The sequence below is a fragment of the Hyla sarda genome, chromosome 6, assembly GCF_029499605.1.
Source record: "Hyla sarda isolate aHylSar1 chromosome 6, aHylSar1.hap1, whole genome shotgun sequence".
NCBI lineage: Eukaryota > Metazoa > Chordata > Amphibia > Anura > Hylidae > Hyla > Hyla sarda.
Window position 1 is genome coordinate 169,181,811 of NC_079194.1, and position 9,981 is coordinate 169,191,791.

The 9,981-nt window shown below is 40.1% G+C and overlaps 1 long non-coding RNA gene across 1 annotated transcript; it reads left to right on the plus strand.

The window, feature by feature from the left end:
- The first annotated feature begins 202 nt into the window (after positions 1-202).
- Positions 203-8,006, plus strand: LOC130276342 (uncharacterized). Its single transcript, XR_008845092.1, has 4 exons — positions 203-281; positions 5,163-5,215; positions 6,519-6,668; positions 7,920-8,006. It is a non-coding gene; the product is annotated as an uncharacterized LOC130276342 (long non-coding RNA).
- Positions 8,007-9,981: the final 1,975 nt, after the last annotated feature.

Genomic DNA, 9,981 nt, shown 5'->3' on the forward strand with positions numbered 1-9,981 from the left:
TATTCGACATGTTTTGACTCACAGGGGGAGATTTATCAAAAAGGAGGAAAAGTTGACCCGACCGGTTGCCCATAGCAACCAATCAGATTGTTTGTTTGTTTTTTGTTTTTTTCAGATGCCTTTTTAAAAATGAAAGAAGCAATCTGATTGGTTTCCATGGGCAACTGGTCAACTTTCCCCCTACACAGGTTTTGATAAATCTCCCCACAGAATTTATATTGGATTATGCAGACAGAGATTAATCTACCGCCACACAACAACCTATATACTCACAATAGCAGGTAGATTTGGTAACGGGATAATGCAAAAGGGCATTTAGAGGGTAATGGAAGCTGCTCAGTTACACTGAAGATTTATTTTTAAGAATCCCAGGAAAGCTATTTGCCAACTTATGTGCAAGGACCCCTTTCACATCTCAATAGATGAATACAATGCCAATGCCAGATCTTCTGCATACCGGAGGCTAACACTGTCTTGACTATAAGGCTGTTTGGTCTTAATCATGATGTACTATACCTTGAAGAAGTCTTTGTTTTACATTTTTATTTGTAGAATCCTCTGCACTTAACTGCCCTGTGTGAACCTTTTCTTCTCACCCAGCATTTACAAAAAAAGGTGATATAGAACACAGTTTTTAATAATTTACCATGCAATTATGTGACTCAAAGACTCTTATTAGTCATTTTTCTGATATAATTTCTGGTGAAAAAGTTTTACCCTCCCAGCATGATTTTCAATTACCGTACAATATAAAGAAAAGGTTTATCTAGGAGTAATCTGGAGACCTTACGATATGTGGGGACACACTGCCTATGACTTATTTAAAGTTTAATTGAGGTTTCCATCAGTCTGAAGACAGAAAGCATTATAGAACATGTGTCCTGATTCTTGATGTTTTGAAAAACAATTCTATCTTGTGGCATATGTGACTGATGAAATATAAAACATCTGTTTAGAAAAATACTGATGTGAGGGAGTCATCTTATCTCGGCACTAATTGGTTGTACAAACGATGACACCGGCTGTGATCAGTGAGCCCCGGGCCACAAATTGATGATTTCACTGCATCAAGGAGAATCGATTAGCATCTCACAGTGTGAGCCGGGCTGAATAATTCATCTGTCACAGTCTACACTCGCTTCTAAAAACTTCTTTCTAAAAAGGCATTGGAAGACAATTACTAATAGCTTTCCCATCAATAACAAGTAAGAATCTGTCCCGAAATGATCTGCCAGAAGGAATCTCTGATTGAATGGAATGGAAACTTTTGGTTTCTGAAAGTTTTTGATTTATGAGAAAGTGAATAAAGTTTTTTTTTTTTTTTTTTTTTGGCTAGCCTTAAGATACCTAACTACTTTTAAAACTCCAGTAATTATACTAAGGAGCACGCTGGGTGGAGAGGGTAGACCTGTCATCTCATGTTGGTCTATGTGATGACTTACAATTAAAGCACAGGTTCACATTCAACTTACATACACAGTGTTATTCTAGGGAGCCACTTAACCACTTCACTGCTAAAGCTTCCAGGCCAGATTTATTGGCCTATTTAAAATTTAATTTATTTCTCAACTTACATAAACATGATATTATAGTTTTCAGGACATGTTAGGCTTTAGAGTATGAAATCAGATGGTAGATACAATCATACATTTTTCTTATTTTATATTGAAGGAAAAAAGGCAAAAACATCAAAAAGTTTCCCCACAAAAATTCCTCACATAATTTTTTCCCAAAAGATTGTTCATGGATAAAGGTCAGGCAAATCCCATAATTCCACTTTTCTACCTCCCACACATCAGCCACCCCACCCATTGAACAACAAACAAGCTTGGTTCAATGAAAAGAGTTCAGTACTTTCTAATCAGGGTGCCTCCAGCTGTTGCTAATTCCCTGTGGTCGCTCCACCCATTGAAGCAGACAGGCTCCCTGTCATCACATGACTAGTGATGTCATTTTGTATGCCTAGTGACTAGTGAGTCATTTTGTATGCTGTTAAAAATGAACATCCAGAGCAAAGATCACATAGGAATGCAAGACCAACCATCACACACAGGTACTGCCACTATATTACAGCTCCTGTAGCCTAATCAAATAAAAAAAAATCCTGGAATACCCCTTTAACAATTAACAATGTACTGCTACAAGCTTACATATCCAGGTTTCAGTGTAGAGGGGTTGGTACTTGTTGGCACAAGAATTTAAAGTTTTGAAGCAACAAGAACCACCTGGTCACCCTTGCATTTTTCTCCTAAGGCTGTTTCCAAAACAGCCACATGGCGTTTTTTTGTAGGAAAAACGCTGCAGCCAGATGTTAGCAGGGAGTCAATGGAGAAATGCAAAACGCCAAACCCACTTTGCATTTTTGGGTTTTTTCCCCTGACCCTGCCATTTTGCTGTGATCTGGCAGTTTTTCCAAATTTGTAAGCAAAAACACCATAGTTTCAGCATCCTCGAAGAGAAGGAGTGATGAATAACATTTCTACTTCCCTCCGCAGCACAGATAGGGACTTCAGCTGTGCTGTGGCTACAGAGCCGGGAGCACAGCTGATGCTGAGCAGTAGATAGCTACGTCATATATCTACTGCCCACCAAGAACTTACAGTGAACCTGCAATGTGTATACAGTATGCACATTGCTGGTTCACTTAATCCCCTGCTGAGCTGTGCGCTTTGGGCCAGCCAAGCAAGGAAAGAGTTAACTTGGACAGTGGTGGTTGGACAGTGCTGCACAGTGTAGGTTAACCCTTTGGGCGGTATACACTATATACACATATCTATAGATATCTGTATATAGTGTATACAGAACATAAGGTCCACTTACCTCCCTCACTCCTGTCTCGACCAGGTCCGTCTAGCTCCTCCCCTAGTGATGGCATCATTAGGGGGCGGAGCTACATATGGGAAGCAGAGTGGTAAGTGTGAGGCTCTGTTCACATTGTATGTTTTGTAGAATGTGAACAGACCCTTCTGGCAGTATCTTTCCAGACAGAGAGACTCCAGCTATTGCTACACTACAACTCCCAGCATGTCCAGACAGCCAAAGGCTGGTAGTTGTAATTTTGCAACAATTGGAGTCTCTCTGTTTGGGAAGACTTTGCATTGTGGGGTGTTCTCCCCAGCAGAGAACGCCAAAAATGTTCTAACCCATTTTTTGTGTTTTTCTTTCTTTTCATTTTAGATCCGTGTATGCAGAGGTTTATGGCGGATTCAGTGGACTACGGCGATGATCTGGATTTTTCTTCTTTTATTAAAATGGCTAATGGGGGCTGTGGGTGTCGTGTTTTTTATTTATTTATTTATTTTTCAGGCTTAGTAATGGAAGCCGTCTTATTGACAGAATCCATTACTAAGCCGGGCTTAGCATGAGCCCTAAAAACAGCTAGCGCTAACCCACTTATTACCCCGGTACAAAAAAGCCCGGGCAAAAATGGCGCTCATGGGCCTGGGCGGTAATCAGCTGACGTTATTTAGGCTGAGGAGGGCCAGTAACAATGGTCCTCGCCCACCCTGGTAATGGCAGGCTGTTGTTGCTTGGTTGGTATCTGTCTGAGAATAAAAATATGGGGAAACCTATGTGTTTTTTATTTATTTATGGGGAAAAAACAGCATAGGATTCCCTGAATTTTTATTCTCAGCCAGATACCAACCAAGCCGCAACAGCCTGACGTTACCAGGGTTGGCAAGGACCATTGTTACTGGTTCTCCCCAGCCTAAATAATGTCAGCCTGTTACCGCCAAGGCACAGGAGCGCCACCTGATGCTCTGGGCCTGTTGCTACCAGCTCTTCCTGGCACCCCTGTGTCTGTGGTTATCGGAGTAATAATTGGGCGTTAAGGCTAGCTGTTTTGGGGGCAAACGCTAAGCCCCTGCTTACTAATGGACTCCGCCAATAACACGGCTTCCACTACTAAGCCTGAAAATTCAATTAAAAATATATATATATTTGAATTATTGGAATAATTATTTTTATTTTAGAAAAACACTCCTCCACAGCATCATTAGCCATTTTTATAAAATAAAAAAATCCAGTTCATAGTGTACTGAATCCGCCAGCTGCCCACAAACCAAATGCTGCCACCACCCATCACTTACAGCAGACATGCCACGGTTCACACACTCTACCTTTTTCGCACTAAAACAGACTATGTGCTCTCGGTTAAGTCAGCACCATAGCTCCCAGTGCTTCACCATTTGCGCATCTCCCATTAATTAATGAGAGTTAAGCAAATTGCGTAACACTGCCTTACATCTCCGACACCCCTATACAGGCTGGAAGTGGACAAGCAGCCATCCTTTCACTCTGTGGAAACAGCATTTACACCTTTTAAGGAAACAGCATTTGTACAATTCAGAGGTAAAGGCATGCTTTCTGTACTGCACTCCTTTCTTTACCGTACTCCTTTCATAGCATTTTAATTTTCCCCATAACTTCCAAAACAAATGGGATTACACCCTATCAGTATATGCATTAGTTTTTTACCAAGCTAACTTCATGGGTTACCACTCTCCATATAGTCTTTATTTTATGTGTGCTCTGGAATACTTATATTTGGGCAGGTATGAACATGTTGCAGACCTGAGGTTAAGTCTCTCATCTGGTAATGCAACACAAACTGGCTCCATAAACAATGACTGATCACACTCCAGAATCACACTCCATGGGCTCAAAATTATGTGGCCAATTGGCAAGAATATGTCCCATGTCATGACAGCACTGAACTTAACCTAGTATTTTAGGTTTAGTTGACTGCTTTATGACTATTTGACCACTTGGGACCACTATCAGTCTATTGCCCATAAGAAACCTATAGAGTCCTTTTCCATCTCCACTCTTCCACACACCTGCCACAGATGAAGCTTTCCTACCAGAAGGGATATAATCGTGCTGAAGGGATATTGCAGATGTAGCTAGAAATCTTTAATTGATTGACATAAAAAGCTGCACCAATTCATCACCCAGCAGGTCCTTCCTCTTCCTCCCTCAGACCTCCCTGGCTGTCAGTGAGGGAAACCTCATCTTCTCTAATTGAATATATGTGAATTAATTAATGCAAGTGGAGTATGAAACATTTGACCACATATTTAGTTGTTCATGAGGCATGTGTTGGATAGACCTAAGTGTCCTATAGGTTACAATTTGTTTGTAATTATTTTTATAACAAGCTGGAAGACAAGGAATGCTGGAAGATGGCGACACATGTTACTTTACTAATAAAGTGAGTATTTGATTTATTGTCCTTTAACTGTTTAAGTATTTTAGCAAAGTAAAGTTCTGGTAGAATGAGAAAGATTTCTTTATAACATTGGCTACAATCTTAGGGCCCATTCACCTCAGAAACTGGTTCAGCAGCCTTTTATTATATTCAGTGAGATTCTGCTGCACTGTGCACACTGCAGAATTTCTGCAGTGGAAAATGAATATTCTGGACTCTCCCAAAAGAATAAACATGCCATTGGTAATGGCACATGTCTGTGTGGTCCTAGCACCGATGTAAATGGGCCCTTACAGTGGGAGGTCAGCCATTCAGTCATTACCATGCTTTTTACCCCAAGGAGATGCCACATTTGACAGCAACATTTTTACAACATGTAAAATTAAAGTGACTTTCTGACTGGAAATTCACTTTTAAAAACCTAAAACATTAAAATACCAAAATTATAAATATACTAATGTCAATTACATTGGAAATTAAGAATTATCTTACATGTACATGTTTATTTTGAAAGACGGCTTTTGGTCATCCTGTTTGTCGCATAGTTGTAAATGGTATATAGACGTGTAGATACCATGGTGATTTGTGTGGCCTAAATAGAATCTCACCCTTAGATTTTGTTTCTACGTATCTCCTAAACTGGCCCAATAACCCAGATTCCAGTTATGTTGCGGTGACAATCTATTTGTTGACCATAGCAGAACTTCAAAGACTTCACGGAGCTCATAAAATGCCCTGCTATACATGGACACACAAGGCTACAAAGTGTAACAAATAGGTCAAGATCTTTGTTGTTAGGACTCGTGACTGGGTTTTGTGCTCATATGTCCATGCCACAACATCCCTAAAGTCCTCTCTTGCATTGCGGAAAGTTATTTATTCGTCATTGGGGGATTTTTAACCATCAACCTATACACTATGGTCACTTACATATCATACATATGAATTTAAGACAGACATTTTTCCATTAAGTTGTCCGGAGGAGGTTTATCTGGCAAATTATGTTTAATGGAATCCAACACCGACGCAACAGATTTGAGCTATCCAATATTTTTAAATACATTTAGTCCAGTAGGTAATAAAGTCATTATGATTGTTTATATTATTTATGACTAAAAGAAACTTAGGAAATTCTAAGAATTAAAGCATAATGGAAGGTTAGGTCTCAAAATAGTATTAGATGTTTTTCCTCCTCCTCTCCTGGTTTTGGTGAAGAAAAAAATGTAAATGAATTAATGCATTAGAACTGCACGCTCTGTGAACAAGGATGATGATGTGAGTGCGCTAACCATTTTTTTTTGTATAGCCCACAGCTGTTTATTACCTTATTCAGCCCAATGAAGGATGGCACAAATCTCAGCAACAAATGAAAAGTCGTCCTTTAGATCCAAGATCTAGCAGTAATGAGTGACAAGAACCTACAATTATTGGAGACTACACAAGTGACCAATTTTAGGTAATGAAATTACACAAGATATACAAAGTATTCAGGCTGTCTCTAGACCCTTTAACTTTTTTTTATGTCCCTAAGAAACTTCTGTGTTGTCTTTTGTGTGTGCTTAGGGTCATTGTCTTCTTGGTAGGTAAACCTTTGGCCCAGTCTGTAAAATGCTTTATTTTGCTTTCCCTCAACCCTGACCAGTCTCCCTGTCCTAGCCTCTGAAAAACACCCCCACAGCATGAATCTACCACCACTGCTATTCTTCACTGTAGGAATGGTATTGGGCAGGTGATGAGCAGTGTCTGGTTTCCTCCAGACATGACACGTCATCAAACCAGAGAATCTTACTTTTTAAAGTCAGAGAGTCCTGTAGGTACTTATTTGCAACTCCAGGCGGGCTTTCATGTGAGGAGTGGTTTCTTTCTGGCCACTCTGCCATTAAAGGGGTACTCCGGTGAAAACCTTTTTTCTTTTAAATCAACTGGTGGCAGAAAGTTAAACATATTTGTAAATTACTTCTTTAAAAAAAATCTTAATCCTTCCTGTACTTATTACATAAATACTGAATACTACAGAGGAAATTCTTTTCTTTTTGGAATGCTCTCTGATGACACCATGACCACAGTTCTCTCTGCTGATGTTATTATGATAATGCTTTATTTATTTTTGTCCTTAGTGGGATTTGAACCCGAGTCCCCAGCACTGCAAGGCAGCAGTGCTAATCACTGAGCCACCATGCATCGTTGCTAAAATGGACAGAGATGTCAGCAGAGAGCACTGTGTTCGTGATGTCATCAGTGTTCCAAAAAGAAAGGAATTTCCTCTGTAGCATTCAGCAGCTAATAAGTACTGGAAGGATTAAGATTTTTTAATAGAAGTAATTTACAAATATGTTTAACTTTCTGCCACCAGTTGATTTAAAAGAAAAAAGGTTTTCACCGGAGTACCCCTTTAAGCCAAGATTGGTGGAGTGCTGCAGTTGACCTTCTGGAAGTTTCACCCATCTGCACATGGGGGGGAGAGGAAGAGTTGCAGAGTTGCCCATAGCAACCAATCAATTTGCTTCTTTCATTTTTCAGAGGCCTTTTCAGAAATGAAAGAAGCGATCTGGTTTGTTGCTATGGACAAATCAGCAACTTTTCCTCTAGACAGGTTTTGATAAATCTCCCCTAGGATCTTTGGTGCTCATCCAGAGTAACTATTGGGTTCTTGTTCACCTCTCTTACCAAGGCCATTTTCATGTCTAATCAGCTGAATTTACCACAGGTGATTCCAATCAAGGTGGAGAAACATCTCAAAGATGATCTTGAGAAATGGTAGGACCCAGACCTAATTTTCAAGTGTCATAGGAAGGGGGCTGAGTATATGCATTTTTTTATTTCTTTATTAAAAATTTGCTTACGTTTCTAAAATTCTTTCTCTTATATTCTCATTTTGGGGCAGATTGATGAGCAAGTTTTTTTTTTTTTTTTTTTTTCATTTTAGCATAAGACCTCAACATAACAAAATGTTAAAAAGTAAAAGGGTCTAAATACTTTCCAAATGCATTGTATCAAGACATCATGACATCATTCTTACTTTCTATGATTATTTGTTTGGTGTTTTTGCTTTAACCTCTTTGAGACGCGGGGCATATGCATGCACCCTGTATCCCCGATCCTTAAGGACTCACCTGTACGCCCTGGTCCTGTATAACGGGTTTAAACCGTTCTCACCGGCAGAAAACGGGATAAAGCCAGGGGTTCCCATTGCTACGAGCAGCCAGGACCCATGGCTAATGCCGGGCACGGCTGATCGGGCTGATGCCCGGCATGAACCCTTTAGACGCTGCAATCAAAGTTGATTGCCGTGTTTAAAACGAAAGTAAAAGAATCCCAACAGCTCAGCAGAGCTGATCGGGACTATCGCGACAAAATCGGGATGTCATAATCAGCTTACCGGAAGATGGGAGGGTCCTCACCTTCCTCTCCATTGAGACGTGATCTACTGCTCCATGCCTGCGCAGCAGGCTAGAGCAAAAGATCGCTGGTTACACTGATCAGTGCTTTGCAATGGTATAGCACCGATCAGTGTATGTAATCAAAAATTTTAGCCCAGTATGGGGGGGAAAGAAAGTGTAATTTTAACCCCTTTAACTCCTTCCCTATTAAAAGTTTAAATAACTTTTTCCATTAAAAAAAATAAATTATGTAATAAAGAATAAAAATAAACATATGTGGTACCGCTGCGTGTGTAAATGTCCGAACTATTAAAATATTAGGTTAGCTAAACCACACGGTCGATGGCGTACACGTAAAAAAAAGTCCAAAATATAGCATTTTTGGTCACTTCGAATACCATAAAATAATTTTAAAAAAGCGATCAAAAAGTCCAATCAAAACAAATGGTACCGATAAAAACTACAGATGACAGCACAAAAAATGAGCCCTCATACCACCCTGTACACAGAAAAATAAAAAAGTTATAGGGGTCTTAAAATGCCAATTTTAAACTAAATAATTTTGGTGCTTGTAGTTAAAAAATTTTGTAAGTATTAAAATAAAATAAAAATGATATCAATTGGGTATCCTTGTAACCGTATGGACCTACAGAATAAAGATAAGGTATAATTTTTACCAAAAAGTGCACTGCGTAGGAGCCCCCAAAATTTACAAAATGGCGTTTTTTTCATTTCATCCCACAAATAATTTATTTTTCATTTCGCCACAGATTAGGCTGGGTTCACACTAAGTTTTGTAACTACAGTTCCCGTATATGGCTGGGAGGAGGGGGGGCGGGGCTTAATCGCGGCGCCCGCACTCAGCCGTATAGGGAAACCGTATTTAATGCATGTCTATGAGCCGACCGGAGTGAACCGCAGCCTCTGGTCGGCTGCGTTTTTGGCCGTATGCGGTTTCCCAACCGTAGGCAAAAACGTGGTCGACCGCGTTTTTGCCTACAGTCGGGAAACCGCATACGGCCAAAAAAGCAGCCGACCAGAGGCTGCGGTTCACTCCGGTCAGCTCATAGACATGCATTAAATACGGTTCCCCTATACGGCTGAGTGTGGGCACTGCGATTAAGCCCTGCCCCCTTCCTCCCAGCCGTATACGGGAACCGTAGTTACAAAACGTAGTGTGAACCCAGCCTTATATTATAAAATAAGGGATGTCTTTGCAAAGTACAATTGGTGACGCAAAAAACAAGCCCTTATATGGGTCTGTAGGTGCAAAATTGTAAGCATTATGATTTTTAGAAGGGGAGGAGGTAAAAGCGAAAATGCAAAAACGAAAATTCCTTAAAGGGGAACTCTGGTGGAAAAAAAGTTTTTTCAAATCAACTGGTGCAA